The 17,565-nt window shown below is 35.7% G+C and overlaps 1 protein-coding gene across 1 annotated transcript in view; it reads right to left on the reverse strand.

Moving 5' to 3' along the window:
• The window catches only part of HTR2C (5-hydroxytryptamine receptor 2C), a 272,709-nt gene that overhangs the window by 215,444 nt on the left and 39,700 nt on the right, over window positions 1–17,565 (reverse strand). The window lies entirely within an intron of this gene.

Here is a 17,565-nt window from a genome sequence, read left to right on the forward strand (position 1 = left end):
TGAATACCCAACTTTTACATCCACATGGATGGGACTGGAGGAGATTAGGCTAAGTGAAATATGTCAAGCAGAGAAATTCAATGATCATATGGTTTCACTTATTTGTGGAACATAAGGAATTAGCATGGAGGACATTAGGAGAAGGAAGGGAAAAATGAAGGGGGGGAATCGGAGAGGGAGACAAACCATGAGAGACTATGGACTCCGAGTAACAAACTGAGGGCTTTAGACGGGAAGAGGGTGGGGGGATGGGTTAGCCTGGTGATGGGTATTAAGGAGGGCACGTACTGCATGCAGCACTGGGTGTTATGCGAAAACCATGAAGTGTGGATCACTACTTCAGAAACTAATGATATATGTATGGTATGGTGACTAATATAACATAATAAAATAAAATTTAAAAAATAAAATGTAAAATAAAATAAAACAAAATAACAAAAAACAAAAACAAGCAACAAAAAAGAATCAGAGTGATATTCATATCATTCACATGATAGGCATACATCTCTGGGTTGGGACCATCAGCTTGCTTTCCTCCTAACGCCTCTCCCTACCCTGATGAAATCAACTTTTCCTATTACCATCTACTTCTCACAAATATGACCTAAGAGGAAACAGAAATTAAATTAAAGTCTTTAATCTTTGCAAGAAGAAAAACAGTTAGAAGCTTTTATACTAGAAACAACTACTGCTATTTTCATGATTTCAATTAATTTCTAACAACTTAGGCTAGAAGTTTAACCTGAAGTAGAAGATAATTGACAGAGTAATTGCTAAAATATTTTGGATATGCTACACTAGAATTGATGTATGTACTGTATTAAGGGGAAAAAAAAAGCCAAGAGACAGAAGCTTGCAGGAACCTAGACTATGTCATATTATATTACTATAAAATGCAAACGGAATTTTTAACAATAGATGATCATAAAAAAATTTCTTGATAATCTAACATTTGTTGATTTTAATTTATTAAATGTCTTATAATAACATTGATTTAGTAATGTTTACGTATTTACTTAAATTTCTGGAACAGATAATTTTGCTCTCTTAATTTTTACCAATTCTGACCCTCAAGTCCCTTTTTCTCCCTAAAACCTTCCCAGATGGGAAATGATCCGGTCTTCCTCTGACCGTTTAGGACACGTTTATTCTTATCATACATTTGGTCATTTGTGCATCCACCTCATATTTCTTCTCTCCCATATTAGATCATAAACTCTGTCTGGGTCGTAGCTTTTTCTCCTCCACATAACAGGTGCTCAAATAAGACTTGTTGGTTCATTTATTCTTTCAACAAATACTTATTGAGGACCTGCTATATGCCAGGCATGAAGAAACACAATGTGTTGAATATATTCTGACATTCTAAAAAAAACTATTAAAGCATAATTTCCAGTTTGATACTATAGAAAATGCCCCAATATTTCTAGTCAGCACTTATTAAAATTCCTCTTTCCCTATAAACCCATTTCTCACCTCTATCCTATTTATAAGTTCACTCAAACGCACTTCGGTTATTTTTCTTTGGCCTATAACATTTTTAAAATTTATTTTTGAACTAGGTTTCTTAATAAGTAATTCTAACTATTCATTTTGCTATTAGATGTCTAAGTTCAGTTTTGCTTTCTAATATAAGCAAGGAGAGGCTAAAATAAGAATAATGAAACAATTTTCTAATTATAAGGAATATAGTCAGGACTGGAGCAAGTGTAATTTATATTTGGAATTTTATGCAAAGATCACACAGCTTCAAATCAAATTAATTTATTCTAATACCCTAAAATTTTTTTTTGCCTATTTTAACTGAAGGACATGATCAATTTTTAATTATTGGAGTAATAGATTCTCATTGTAAAAATATTGAGAATTATAGAAAATTCTAAATAAGTGGGTTAAAGAAACATCCAGTTAGCTGATCACAAGATGATACATTGACCAATATTATCACGGGGTAGAATGGTACTATAGAGATTTCAATTCTCAACTGTAAATAGAGAGCATCTAATGTGTTGGCAAGAGAGATTTTAATAAAATGATGAAAAATCATAATAATTATGCTCTTCCAAATGTGTTTTTATAATTCTATTAAAAGAATGCTCCTGTTACTGAAAGCTAACTTTGACTAGTCATATGAAATTTTAACAAAATTCAAACTTTGAATCTAAATAAAAGAGGAATAACAAATCTATAGAAGTAGAAGCAATATGCAGATTCCAGTTATGAGTTTGGAATCTAGTTGTAGAACTGACAGTTCAGAGGCAGGTTTAGTAAAAAAAAAAACACCCACCAACCAACCAACCAAACCCCCAAACAAAACAAACAAACAAACAAACAAAAAACCCAACTTAAATTAGAGAGTTTAACAAATCTATGTGAAGCACAACATTACTTTAAGAATTTGTATTTTACCCTCCTGGCTGTCTTTCAATCTCTATTATGTTCACACTGCATGCTCTGGGTATTGAATAAAAATATACACAGCCCATGCAATGAGCACATCCTAGAGCCAAATCCACTTGTGATATAAAGCTCAAAAGGCAGTAGCATTTGGTCAAATTTTAAATGTAAAATAAATTCGAAATTATTCATTTTGAAAGTTGAAAACTTGGTCAAAAGCCCATAGGATCTTAGATACCATGCCTCAGTCATCTCTACTCTGTAGCCATACCTTCTCCCCACTTCCAAACCATACTGGACAGAAGAATATCTATCCCAAACGAATTACAAAGGTATTTGGGAAAAACAATGTGGATTGTGACTTATAATTATGTGACTTTGGACAAATGTGAATTGTGACTTAATAATTATGTGACTTTGGACAAGTCAGTTAAATTCTCTGTATCGAAGTGTCAATGCCTATAATACAGAGATAAAAATAACAAATTTGCATATTTATTAGTAAAAGGTTAAGGGAGTTTATACATGCAAAAGGGCTCATAAACTCTTACCACCATTTTCTCCTCCTCATAGGTCTTGTTTTCTAAGCCTTTGATCGTCTTTGTATCTGTTCTCTGAAATCTTTTCAAGAGTTCCTACATCATCATCCAATTCCACTGCCCTGAGCTAGACCTAAGACTTAACTGGTTAGCTGGCTGAGGTCTGTTTTTATTACTTATCATTCGTATTTGAATAAACACGCAAACTGGTTGCTTGGGATACAGCTCTGAACAAGACAGACAAGGTCCTGGTTACCATGGAGTTTAGAATATGGGGGAAGGGGAAAAGTTAATAAGGAAGTGAACAAATAAGATAATTTTATATAGTAATAATTCTGTAAAAAGTAAAACAGACCAGCATGAAAGGTTGGGGTGAGTAGTTTGGATGGGGTGGTCAGGGTTGAACTGTTTCAGGCAGTGACATATAACCTCAGACTTGAAGGAGGAGAATTAGTCATTTGAGGTTTTGGGAGAATGGTGTTCAGAGAGAATGTCAAGTGCAAATGGCTTAAGGTGGGTGTGAACCACTGCGGCTGGGGAATAAGGAATGAATGGTGTAAGACCAGGCTAGGGAGAAAAGCCTGGGACCCAATCATTAAAGGTGTTGTAAATCGTGGGAAGGAGTTGAGATAAGGACTCATTGAATGGTTTTAAGCATGGAATGATGTGTCACAATGAACTGAAAAACCAACCTTCATGGTGTACCCAGTGATATCTCAATCCTTTCAATACATTCCAATGAGTACCATCTGGGGTCTCTTCCACCTTGTAAACAATCTGCAAATTGGACTTTAGGATTTTCCTTTCATCCCTCTTCAGTAAGCATTCCTTAGTTGTTTATATGGTACTTTGCAAGAGATTAATGAAAGACATTAAATTTAGTGGACTTAGAGATCTATGCCATTCATTTTGTCCTCAGTCTCCAGATATGCCAGAATAGACCGACATGTCAGGCCTGTGCTATCTCCATTTCATAGGAAGTCATACAAAATTACAGAGCCACTCTGTATGTGGATAAAAACGAATTTCCTACTTCTTACCTGTCCTTCAATGAGGAAATGACTGAATGGTGATATTGCATGGATATTCTTTAAAACACAGAGAGGAAGGACTAAGGATGACTTTTGCTTTTCTCGGGTCCCTACAGCGACAGGCAAAAAGCCTTGTTGATGCCCTCCCCTCGCCCCTCCCCCACTCAGTCCCCTCCCCCACCTACAAAAACAAAGCGTTTTTTCAGGGAACAATGTAATTAACAGTAGGATAAATACTGACTACATTTCTCTGGTCTAGAAGAAATACTGCTGTATCATATTGTGTCAGGAATTATCAAAATAAATTAATCTTCAAGGAAAAACCCACAAGAATAAAAACTACTCTTTGAATTGTTGGCCAGTAGACAAAGATGACAAAATGTGCTCCCAGTTGTTAATATTTTTTTGCATAGCATTTAAAGGGTATTGAAAAAAACCTGAATTTGATAAAATCTCCTAGGCGCTTGAAAGTGTATTAGGCACTATGGATTGCTAGAAAAGAGACAATGGGATCTAAATGGAGTCACTTGGGCTAAGCCCATGTCAGCAAACTGAGACTTAATACCTAACCCCGTTGCAGTTTCAAGCCTCTCTCAGGAATGTAACCTTTAGCCAATCTGGAATTACCTGGGCAACGCTAATGAAGTAATCTGCCATAGACCCTTTCCAACCCCAAAGGAAGGTGAACCTTGCCTGAAACAATCCTGAGGCTCTCAGCTACTTCCGTCACAACTATGGACTTAAGCGCAGTTAAGAAATTCAGCATTGAGAACAAAGACCTTATTTAGCGTGCTCTCACTTTTCATTTGTTTCCACAGTATGTTGCCACCAATTTTTAATACTTTCAATTCTGAGAAAATAATTACCTCAAAGCTTCTAACAGTACTTATTTTATTAGCAGAAGCATGTAACTCTTATTAACAGAGGTTCAAGTACCAAAAACTTCAGATTCCATAAAAAGGTGATATACCAAGTTAATAAACCATTAAATAGGAGTGACATATCTAATTTGCAAGAATAAGATGCTAATCTGATTAAAGTGTGAGGGGAAAAAATTATAGGGGAACAATGCAGTAGTTCTAGTAATCCTCCTAACGTGAATCTAGGAGGCTCATGAGGTTTTTTACCACACACTTAAAATATGACTAACTTGGGAAAAGTTCAGTTATGTACAACTTCTTAGAAATGTATCTGTTGCCGAAAACAAGGCAAACTCCCACTTATCTCCACTAGCTACACTGATATTTGAACAATCTGCTATTCACTTAAGGCAAGCACACAAGCTCCCAGACTGGTCCACTAACTCCAACTGGAGTTTGAAATATATAGCAAAGGGAATAAACCTCCAAAAACACTGGCCCAAAAACTTAAATCTAAAATCTGCTTTCTTTATATCTTATAGAGCAATTATTTCTCTGTGCATGCTTTGAGGAATTGTTTTTTTTCTGCAAGATTAAAACAGGAACTTTTTTTGTTTTGTTTCACAGCAAATTGCCTGAAATTAAGCCAGCCCAAGAACATGTAATTAATAACTGTCAGCCCAAGTAAGCAGCTCTGTATTCTAATTAACTTGTACTTTCATAATTTCTTAGCAAAGTTCTTTTGCACTGAGAGCATTATCCTGTTAAGCCTGATTAATTTTGGTTTTGCAGAGAGGACAGAAACTCAAAGCTCACGGGCTCTTTCCCACCTTGTATTTACCTTGTACTATCTAGGTTAAATCATCCAACTTATCTGTGGTTCATATTTTCATTTTAAAAAAATCGAGATGTGAATGAATATTATATGAAGGCTAACAAAGCATTACAGCAGTGAGAAATGTGCATAAAAACACCAGCTTGTACATTAAAGACAAAACAGAGACTACAAAGTAATCAATACTGCTCCATCCAGACAGTGGCCTAGCTTCTAGGACTCTTGTGAACACTGAAACATTTTTTAGATGCTCTGTAAACTGCAAAACCTCATTTATCCAGAAACCTCACTTACAGAACAAAATTATGAACCGAAGAGGAAACAAAAGTAATGTTATCACAAACTTCACATCCACCTCATTAATCATAACATTGTTTCTCTTTTTAAAAAAAAATCATGTCTTCTAGTTTCTGACTATTTTCTTAGAAAATGAGTTCTGTTTCGCAAAATTCATTGTTCAATTTTTTTTCTGATTTACTCAACTATTGATGAGTAAAATGCAAAAGTTGGGAGTCAGTGATAAAATCATTGTTGTGCTATAATTGTTAAAAAACCAAATGTGTGTGTCAGTAGTAAACTGAAAATTCATGAGCAATCTAAGAAAACTTTCTAGAAAAAACTAATTTGCAATTATACCTCAATTAAAAAAAACAGAAATAATATTAACAGAAAGCATTTAAGATCTATATGAACATGACTATAAAAATCTATTGATAATCTAAAAGGAGACATACATGTGTATGTACATATGTGTGTATGTAGATGTACATATATATGCACACACACGTATATATTTGTTATTAGTATATATTTATATATATATTATATATATAATTTTGTTATTGGATAATACAGCAGACATCAGTTTTTGTCTTTCCAGTATTTTCTCCTAACTTTTTTGTTACCAGTGTCTTTCTTCTTTTGGGGAACTCTTCTTTTTTATTTTTATTTTCATTTTTTTAAAGTGAGCTTTATGCCCAAAGTGGGGCTCAGACTCAAAAGCCCAAGATCAAGAGTTGCATGCTCTACCTACGGAGCCAGCCAGGAACCCCCTTGGGGAAATCTTTCCTCACCCTCTATGGTTCTATTGTAGCTCCCTCCCCCAACCAGAGGGGGCATCCTCTATTGGTCTGGGTCTATAATAGTACCTTAGCCCCTTGGTCACACTAAGGACCCTAGTATGCAATTATAGTCCTTCACAATTTTTCCAAGGTGGAAATTAAGGGAAAGCATTCACAATTCTCGTGGATGATCATCTGTAAGGAAGGCTCTCTAGAGATAATAGCCACATTCCTTGACAGGTGTGGCAGCCTAAAGAGAATATGGATAGCACAGGGACAAAATTGAAATAAGAAATGTAGAAATGGGGAAGGGACTGGTTCTGACACTTAAATCCCAGGATCCAAACAACGCCCAAGGCCTGTACAAAACCTTACTGTGAAAATAAATAAAGGAAATAAAGGAAATCTCATTTAAAATGGAGTCAGAAAGCCCTGAAGGGGAGCTTTTATGCATGTGCCACTTGTTGAAGCCTGCCTAACCAGCAGAAAGAAGGAAAGAGAATTATCTTGATGAGGGAGGACATTTTCACATAGGAATTTCATCTCCTGCTTTAAGAAAAAGAATGAAGATCCCTCCCTGCCCCAGGAACAATGCACTATCCACCACTTGCAGCCAATGAGGAACTGCCACAACCTCAAACTCTTATTCTTCTCCAATGAACTTTTGTTTAAAACAGCCCTCCCCGGAAAGGGGAACGCTTTTACGCTGTTGGTGGGAAGGCAAGCTGGTGCAGCCACTCTGGAAAATAGTATGGGGGTTCCTCAAAAAGTTGAAAATAGAGCTACCCTAGGACCCAGCAATTGTACTCCTAGGTATTTACCCAAAGGATACAAAAACAGTGATTCAAAGGGGCACCTGCACCCCAATGTTTATAGCAGCAATATCCACAATAGCTAAACTATGGAAAGACCCCAGATGTCCATCGACAGATGAATGGATAAAGAAATGAGATATATATATATATATATATATATATATATATATAATTTATATGTATATGTATATATGTATACTATATATAAGTAGATATATATATACACACACACATATATATAATATTATTCAGCCAGCCATTAAAAAGAATGAAATCTTGCCATTTGCAACAACATGGATGGAACTAGAGGGTATTATGCTAAGTGAAATAAGTCAGTCAGAGAAAGACAAATACCATATGATTTCACTCAGATTTGGACTTCAAGGAACAAAACAGATGAACATAGGGGAAGGGAAGGAAAAATAAAATAAGATGAAAACAGAGAGGGAGGCAAACCATAGGAGCCTCTTAACTATAGAGAACAAACTGAGGGATGCTGGAGGGGGGGTAGGTGGGGGGATGGGGTAATTGGGTGATGGGCCTTAAGGAGGGCACTTGATGTAATTAGCCCTGGGTGTTATATGCAACTGAGGAATCACTAAATTCTATCCCTGAAACTAATGATTAAAGAAACCCGGAAGCTAAAAAATATTATCCTTCTGATATAGTAATCCTACACACAACACAAAAACCAACTAAAAACATAAGTAAATCCATAGAACATAAAGCATACATAAAAAATGTCCCATTTATTATTCTGAATGGCATTTACCCATGTTATGCATAAAATACTAACTTGTATATTCCCACAAGAGTTTCAAAATAAAACATTTGTTCAGCTTTTTAAAAAGTTTTGATATAGATATCACATGGTATTAATAAAAAAACTCAGTCATAACATAGCAACTCCCTCTTCTCTGCTTTAATTGCATCTTTTTTCATATAAGGTACAGTAATGAGAACTAAACTATGAAAATGCAGACTTGATATTTGCAAGGGTGTATAGAAATTAATACAGTTTATTTTATCACTGCCTCAATGAGGACCCCATCTTGATGGAATGGCATAATATCCTTTCTCAACGATCTTTTCTCATTATCATCTGCTGGGAAATATAGTCATACTTCCCTGCTCTCAAGAGCAATTTGAACTTTATTGAGAAAAAAAAAAGTAAAACTTTGAAAGTAATTATGGAAAGAAAATTAACTTTTCCCTTGTTGATCTTACATGGATGACCACTTGCATCTAGCCTAGTCTGGAATGAAAATGATTCTTTTTTTATTTCAAAAGCTAATCAATTAGGAAAAAAACCCTTCAGCATAAGAGCTAGTCAGGAAACTACTCTCAGCATTTCACAGAATTAGTCCTTCACCTTTAAATGAGATCTCTGCATCAGAGGGGCCTCCACCGGAATACAAGGGCCCTGATTTTGTGTTCTTAAGTACAAGGGCTCAGCAAAAGCAAAAAATAGTTTTATGTTAAGAGAAAATATCTGAGTCCATTTGTAAATTTTATATGCCAATGTCGTCAGGTAGCATCTGCTTAAGTAGAAAATCTACTACCAACGAACACTTAATCTCTTGAGTTTAAGGATCAAGGAGAAACAAAAAGCAAAAACAAAACAAAAGATGATATAACTCAAATGGGTAAGGTAGAAGAATCCTGCTTTTGCAAAGGGCTGAGATCTCTGTCCCCAGACTGTAAAGCGCTTGAATGCACAGAATATGCTTCTGTCTTCAATGCATTTAGCATGGAGACTGGTATCCATTAAGTCTCCAATAGCTGTTTGTGTGATGGCATTGAATATCAAATTCAAAATGGCATTGAATATCAAATTCAAAATGAGTTTCAATAACTTTTAAAATGTGTGTAATTTGTTATCAAAACTGCAGCTGTTATGCATTTGCCTTCAAGCTTCATTGTGACCTGGCACGGCCTGGAAACACTGTAACCCTCACCTCCTGTGCAGAATGAGATTAGAGCATTTGGAGTGTCCTAAAATCAAAATGGGGATGAAATTCTACCTGTGGTCTTGCAAATGATTGGATGTGCTTGACAAAGTCTCTAATGTTCCACTTCCTAATGGCCCATTTGGGTATTTCACTCTAGCTAGGGGTCCATGTCATGTAGGAAACATCCCTTGGTTATTCCTATTCAATAATTATTCCTAATAATAGGAATGTGTTGCACCTTTTCAATCAAAGCAGGGGTAAACTACACGTAAGCAGAAAGGTAGAGAGTAATGACATCCAATCCTACTTTCCATGGTTCAGGGATGCACAGCCAATAGTCAATTGAAGATAATACTCTCTCCGTTACTAGCTTGCTGAGATGAATTTCATTAAGAATAGATTATATGTGGAAAATGCCTTGCACATATTAGGTATTACATAACTATTTAATGAATAAAGAAATGAATGCTAAATTTATATCTTAATTATAATTATATTTACTTTATAATTACTATTATTTTACTCTTACGATATACCACCATCACTTCACATTTCAATTTTGAGAGTCATAGAGTTCTATAAGGCAATCTTTACCCTGGCTTGAACTTAACCTGCAATACACTTCAAATTCAAGGACACGAAGATTGTAAAATATGCTGATCATATATGAATCTTCTTACATCTACTTATAACTGTACAAGTAGCATTATACAAGGTTCAATACAAAATTAAAATACTCAGTCATTATCACTATTTTCATCTGTTGCATGTACAATTACCATTGCAATATTATACTCTGTGAACAACATGTGGCTTAAACGTTGTGTTGTGTAGAAGAAGAGATAACATGAGAAAGGTATCTTGCATTTCAAAATCTTTAAGTTTGAAAACATTGCTGCTTTGTTCTCCCGTGCAGAGTTTCCATGTAACAGGTTCACTGTTCTGAGGAAGTCCTCAATGCATTGATTACAACCAGCTGGTCAATCTTCTATCCCAACGAAATCAATCATGGTGACAGTTGCCACTATGGCCTCCTCCCTGTATTTTCCAAGCATGGAGGAGGACAAGTGAGCACCTGCCTCCTAGATTTTAGATTGAAAATATCACTTGAACAAACCAGGATTCTTTACCCTATGGCAGAATACGACCTTCTGAAAAATGCTAGGAGCCCCCTAATGAACATGTCCGTGTTCTGATCGAGGTTTTCCTTTAAAAATCAAATTCCTCAAAGAATTTGTAAATGGATTTTACCATTTACAATCTAATCATCAGTAAATGGCATTTAAGATGTTTATTTCACATTGTTTTATCACATTAACAGAAATCAGTAAAAATTTGATCGACATATTTATAGAACTACTTTTGTAACAAGAGAAGCAATTTATTATTCTTTTCATAATAAAAGTAATGCACCAAATAAATATCCACTTATGGAGCTGCTCAAGTAAAAGCAAAACCAGAAATATTAAAGATTGGTAAGGATATTCATTCTTCCCTTAGAATATTATTGAAACAGTTGGCATTTTACATAATGTAATAACATAGTATTACATAATGGTCAAAAACATATTACAAATGATCACTTTTAAAGTAGGAGGATTCCATTTACAACATATTCGATCTGTATGTTTACTCACCTAAAGGCCCTGAGACTATAACATCTCATGCCACCACATTTCAGAAACAGATTGCAACACATGCTGTTAAATCCCTATTTTAAAGTATTAAAACTGACAGTCTTTTGCCTTATATTATGAATTTCTATACTGCGTTGAACTCTCAGGCTACTCTGCTGCCCCCTGTCAATTTGTTCTCAATAAATGGTTTGGGGAATGAGTGGGTTCACATTAGCTTACCTGGGAAGGCATTGTTTGTTTCTGAAATTCTACAAATAGGTTTGTTTAGGAAAATCAGTGAAACATTCCATATAAACAGCCATTTCTTTCTACATTACAAAGTAATCTATAACTTTGTTACAGAATCTAGTAACTTGTCCTGAAACACCATAGGTGCAGATCTATCTTCTTCTTATTCCTTCTGTCCCAGAAAATTTCCGTATCTCATCAGGAAGAAAGGGAATACCCACCATCCCGTTGGCCTCAGTTCAGCCTCCTTTTTGTTCTCACATACACTGTCCCTTAGCCAGTCCTGGCTTTGTTCAACTGCAAAAAATGAAATCTCTCCATTGCCTTTTTTAAAAACAAGTTTGCCTTGCTCTAAGTCTGGCTTTTTGTGTTTCCTAGGGCTGGTTACCCCCTCCAGATATCTATGTGAGCTAGCATCTTCATTTTCCTTCTCTTGTCTTACGCCTGGCCTCTTGCGACACCTTGTAAGGTGTCTCCAATCTCTAGAAGTTTTGGAATAAGGCCTAGAATTTGGATCATGCTCTTATTTTGCCCGAACAATGATTAAACACACGTGCGCATGCGCACATGTGGGTGCACGCGCGCACATGTGGGTGCACGCGCACACACACCACAAAAAATGAGGTAGAGGTTTGGAATTGTGTTTGCTTCTACACCCTGAAATAGTTAAACCCATTTTCCAAAGAAATAATCTGCTTTCAAATTTAGCCTTATTTTAAACATATACTTAGGGAGATCTGCAAGTTAATATTTCAGCACATTGTTGATTGATTCCATATCATTCCATATGATTTTCATGTTTCCTTGTCCTATCCCCCCCTTTTAGTCAGAAACTTTCAAGGTTTAAGTGCTTTATCAATTGAGGGGGTAGAAGAGTCTAATATGACTGACAGAATAAAACAGACTGATTTCAAATTCACATGCAGTATATTTGAAAAGACAGATTCTCAATGATTTACTTGCAACTCTATTTTCCGCTCTTTTCAGCTGTTCGTATCTCTAATGTAATGCTTTATATAGTTGCCTCAGTACATTTACAGATTTAAATGTACAGCAGTATGTAATTCTGAAAAAATACACTCTGTAAGTTTAAAAATTTCAATGGGACTATGTGGAAAGCTAGTAGAAATTTCTTAGCACTTGGAATTCACTTTTTTTTTTTATTAGTGAAAGGTACTAAGAATACTTTTCTGGAAAGGACCTCCATTTCCCTTCTCATGCCTAACCACACGAAAAGTAAGGGCAAACCCCTTGTGGCAACATTGACGATCGCTCTGGGTGTAAAAGTGTGATCTGGAGGTGATAAATACCCTTGGTTCTAAATTTCAATAATTTGGTTTCCTTGCATCGCTCACTTACAAGTGAAAATCTACTGTAGCTCTGATTTTTCCGTTACTCCTATTTTTCATTCAACACTTCTTTACAATATCTTGACTTTTCTCCCTCTCATCCCCTACCACTGTGATCGTGACCACCACTATCAATACTGAAAGCAAACATTAGTCAGGTGGACTTGCAGCTGGATTTAAATTTATCTTGGCACTTCTACAAAAAAAAAATCTTTCTCTGTTTTATGATGTGACAAAGGTAAATGAACTAAGTATCAATTTAAACATGACTTATATTTGATCTTGTATTTGGTATCCATTATATTAACAAGGCCCAGACTTCTTTATTGATAAACATAACTACTCTTAAGCATACCACAATTCTAAAGTACAGAATAAATATTAGACCAGCAAAATCAATTTTCTGTTGCTCCTCAGATTCCCTTCAGATTACATCTCCAACTTCTCCAGTTAATGGAGTGGAGTGTCCATGTGCATTATCAAATGTGATGTATAATCCATTCTGATGGTTTAGGGCTACTTTCCCCACTCCCTGCAATAGGAAAACCTGCCAAGGGAAGTGGGCCTGCAGCCTTGAACCAGCTGGATTCACAGAAGATATCTCAGCTTCTTTGAGTTGGTAGAGTTCCTTGTCCAGTTGCTACAACTTCACTCCAGAAAGCATGATCTCTTCTGTCAGGTGATTCACATGGGGGAACAAGAGCAAGCTTCCTGAGATCAGGATGATAGATAGGAAAACAGACCTCAGTTGTGAAAAGTGATGAAGGAGACCAGGGCTCAGTAGCCCTGCTTCCCAGCTGAATGGGTTGTAGCCTCGGTTACCTGAAGCATAAGTGGTGGTTTTCCATGCTCAGAAAATATGCCCTAGCAGCTTCTCCCGGAAGGGCCTCCTACATTCTGTTGTTGCATCATTACCACAGAGAATGAAAACATGGTTCTAAGCCAATGAAGAAATGAAGGACACTGCTAGGAAAAGTTTCCAGGCAATTTAACATAACAAATATTTGCTGGGTGGGGTTGACTTACCTGCAGGCAATGTTCTTTTTTGACAAAAAGTGAATAATCCCCAACTGACTAGAACTATGTCGCAGGAAACACTGGTGATCGAGTGAATGCCACAGAAGTTAGAGCAGGAAAGGAACTTTAGAGACCATTTGCATGGTCCTTAGTGGAGTTCCTTGCCCAGAGTAGTCTCACAACAAATAAAACTGCTGAATGAATCCAGTTTACTCCCTCTTTTTTACAGATGAAGGAACTAAAGCCAAAGGGAGGAAGTAATTTCCTCAACGACATAAAAGTGGCCAGTGGCAGAGCCAGGGCGAGAGACCAGAATTTCTAAGTCCTTACGGATTATTTTTTCTACCATACCCTTCTTTGTATTCATTCAGTCATTTCTTCTGTTGACTGATCAACCGTGAACTTTAATTATCATCATCCCTAGAACCTTGTCCACGTGACCTCATGCCTGCAAGGCCCTAGAGCAGAACAACTCCTTAAATCAGACTTAACTACTCTAGTCTATATCCATGTATCTCTTCTCTGAATTCCCATGGTGCTTCCCGCTTGTATCACAAATTTGGAATTTAAATTCAAAGATGTATGGGTTATTTTGCAATGGTTTCATATGTATCTCTTGTGTCATTAATAAGTTTGCATGCCTCTCTGGGTAAGGGACGTTTGCTTATAGTTCTTTTATATGTGTCAGCATGTAACTCCTTAGGTTTATATGGGTGCGTGAGAGTAAGAATAAGCATCTAACTTAATATCCCAACTGGGACACTCTTGAGACTCAAAGAAAGTATTATTGACATTTATTCAGTAAGTGTAAACTGTGACTCTCCTGAGCAGACGGGAATGTCTGGTCACCCTAACAATAGTTGACTTGATCAACATGTGTCCAGTTAATTAGAGTCGTTGCACTGGTGATTGCACAGATGTCCAACCGTGGGATACTACTTACAATCTACCCAATAACATGTACTGGAATTACTTCTAAAGTAGTAATCATGGAAAACTTAGGACATGTTGTAGAATTCTATTTACTGAATACTTGTTTGTATGTTATTTGTTTCAATGTTATTACGAATATTTCCACAAAATATTTGTTGCTTTCGTTTTTAAACTGTAAGTCTAAAGTGGAATGCAAAACTTCTTTTTGGTTTCGTTTTAATCATTCCAATATTGAAAATGTGACTGAGAGTGAAAATAAAATGGCATTCTCTCTGATTCTCTCCTGAAGGTAAAATATGACATCTGATGGCTTTTTAGGTGGGGTAAAATAGGTGGGGTGCTATTAGGAGCTATGGACAAAAAGGCCCAAATTGGAAGTTTAGAAAAACAGGTTTAAATTTAAATACTCTATTCAAAAAGTAGCAAGACACATATTATGATTTTTAATTTTTTTGCATAAATTATGGAGATATTAGTAAAGGAAACAAGGAAAATCTATGATAAACTCTCACACAACTAATGACTGACTAACATCTTAGAGCATTTACCCACCATCATATCATATATTATCTTGATGAAATAAAGCTTCACATTGATTTGTTAAGAAATAATCAACTAAGTTTTTTGATACAATTTTCACGATATAAATATATATATGTTTTTTGCTCAGATATCTAACAAAGGCCAGACATCCTGGACAAAACAGCCCATAGTTTCAATTTGTTAATACTGCCAAATTAGAGGTTTAATGATAAGAATTTCCTGCAGCAGAATGAATTTTAAGCACTAGAACAATGGCAGTTACAACATCTGCTCCAGATAGAAATTTGCTGTCTTGACAGTAACAAAGGACAAATAGGCAATACAGATACACCAAGCTAGCAAGAGGGTAAATGCAACAAGGGAAGAAGTATTTCTTAGATAAATTGCTTTTTTCGCTGAATACCACATTCTGTGCCGAACAACCCTTCATTCAGCTATAAGCAGATGTTTATCAAAGAGAATTTATCATCTTTATTACTAAGTCTGTTTTATATTATGAGAGAATCTAAACAGTCGTACTTTTCCATCTTCAAAGTTCTAAATGAAATTAAAGTACATAAGCAGAAAAAGACAAGCAAAAATAATTACACGGGAAAACAAAATAGCATGTTGCCTTTAGGAAAAATGCTGAGAACAGACATTGTGTTGACAGGTTCTCACCTACCCACATGGACCTCTAAGACAAGCCCCCTAGATTATATTATTTTAAGAAATTAAGTTTTAAAAATCTATTTAAAAGGCTGTTTTCCCACATCTTGTTATCAGTGTAATATATGTGTCTATGGCTGGAGAGGGATGGGGGAATGTTCAACTGGCATTTATTATTCTAATGCAATGCATTAGAATAGTAAGGGGAGAATAGTAAAACCCTGTATTATTTTTTTTTATTTTTTTATTGTTATGTTAATCACCATATATTACATCATTAGTTTTTGGTGCAGTGTTCCATGATTCATTGTTTGTTCATAACACCCAGTGCTCCATGCAGAACGTGCCCTCCTCAATACCCATCACCAGGATAACCCATCCCCCTCCCCTAAAACCCTGTATTATTATAACGCATTTGTTCACAAGGGTAGTAAGTCATCTGAACACTCTCTTGACATATTTCTAAGGAAGGTAAGGTATTTATTTTCATTCTAAAAGGAAGGAGGTATTTATTTTCATTTCAAAAAGAGACCAATGTCTGGAACCTCAAGACAAGGAAGTTTATCCAAGGCACACAGTCCATCTTCTACTTCCATTTCACATCACCCACATACTCGATGTTCACTTTTCTTTTATCCTTGGTTCAATAGTGTCAATAAAGGGGACAGTTGGAACAACAATAATTTAAAAATATATACTGTATAAAAAAGTCTTTCTAATGTATCCTTGCCAATCATCAGGAAAAATGTGTCATTTTTTTACACTTGATCTCAGCCAAAAGGCCGAGAAGCGATAAAATGTGTCATTTTTTTAAACTGGGTTTTGTATTCCAGTCAACAAGGATTTATTTAGTGTAATGTGTATTTTTCACTGACATATTTCATCCCAATTGTCTGAAAATAGTAATATAATGAGCCGCAAGTTGTGTACATTCTTTTACAGTGTTGGCCTAATTATCAGAACATAGCTATGACCAATGAGGCCTGTGTCCTTTCTGGCAGAGGGCCCTAAAGACATTTCCTAGGAAGGCAAGTTTACCACCTATAATGTCAACATAAAAAATGTGAGGTCTTCTTCTAAACTAATTATTTTCAGTTAAATAACTTATCATGAATTTATCTCTCACAAACTAATCTTTTCTGGATTTTATTTATGTATTATTTTTTTTAAGTAGGCTCCATGTCCAACGTGGGGCTTGAACCTGCAACTCCGAGATCAAGAGCCACATGTTCTACTGACTAAGCCAGCCAAGGAGCCCGTCTTTTCTGGATTTTAAATGAGTTTTCAGTGTGTGTATATATATATATATATATATTTTACCGCATAAAACAGTGCCACATTTTATATGGTTCCAAAAATATGGCATTCAATTCTAGAGCTTTCTTTGAGCTCTGGTTACAAGAATTAATGACTGATTTCACAGATAACTTACATGAGTTTATCCATCAGTAATTATTTATTGAACTTCTACTTTTTGTAAGGCACTGGGCTAGGTGCTTCTGTAAGTACTAAGATGTATGAGAAGAGAGAGTCTTTGCTTTCAAAGAATTTACAACTTAGCTAATAAGATAACATTAATGAATACAAAAAATGGGAAACTGGTCATTGCCAAACTGCGGTAGAGGGAGAGATTTGTGAGGATTTGAGTATTCAAATTATGAAGGAAAGAAGGGACCAGGAATGGATCTTGAATGCAGATCTAAATTATAAGAAATAATGG

Source organism: Callorhinus ursinus, unplaced genomic scaffold (genome assembly GCF_003265705.2).
Source record: "Callorhinus ursinus isolate GAN/ISIS: 27379988/994484 unplaced genomic scaffold, GSC_fseal_2.0 scaffold65, whole genome shotgun sequence".
NCBI classification, from domain to species: domain Eukaryota; kingdom Metazoa; phylum Chordata; class Mammalia; order Carnivora; family Otariidae; genus Callorhinus; species Callorhinus ursinus.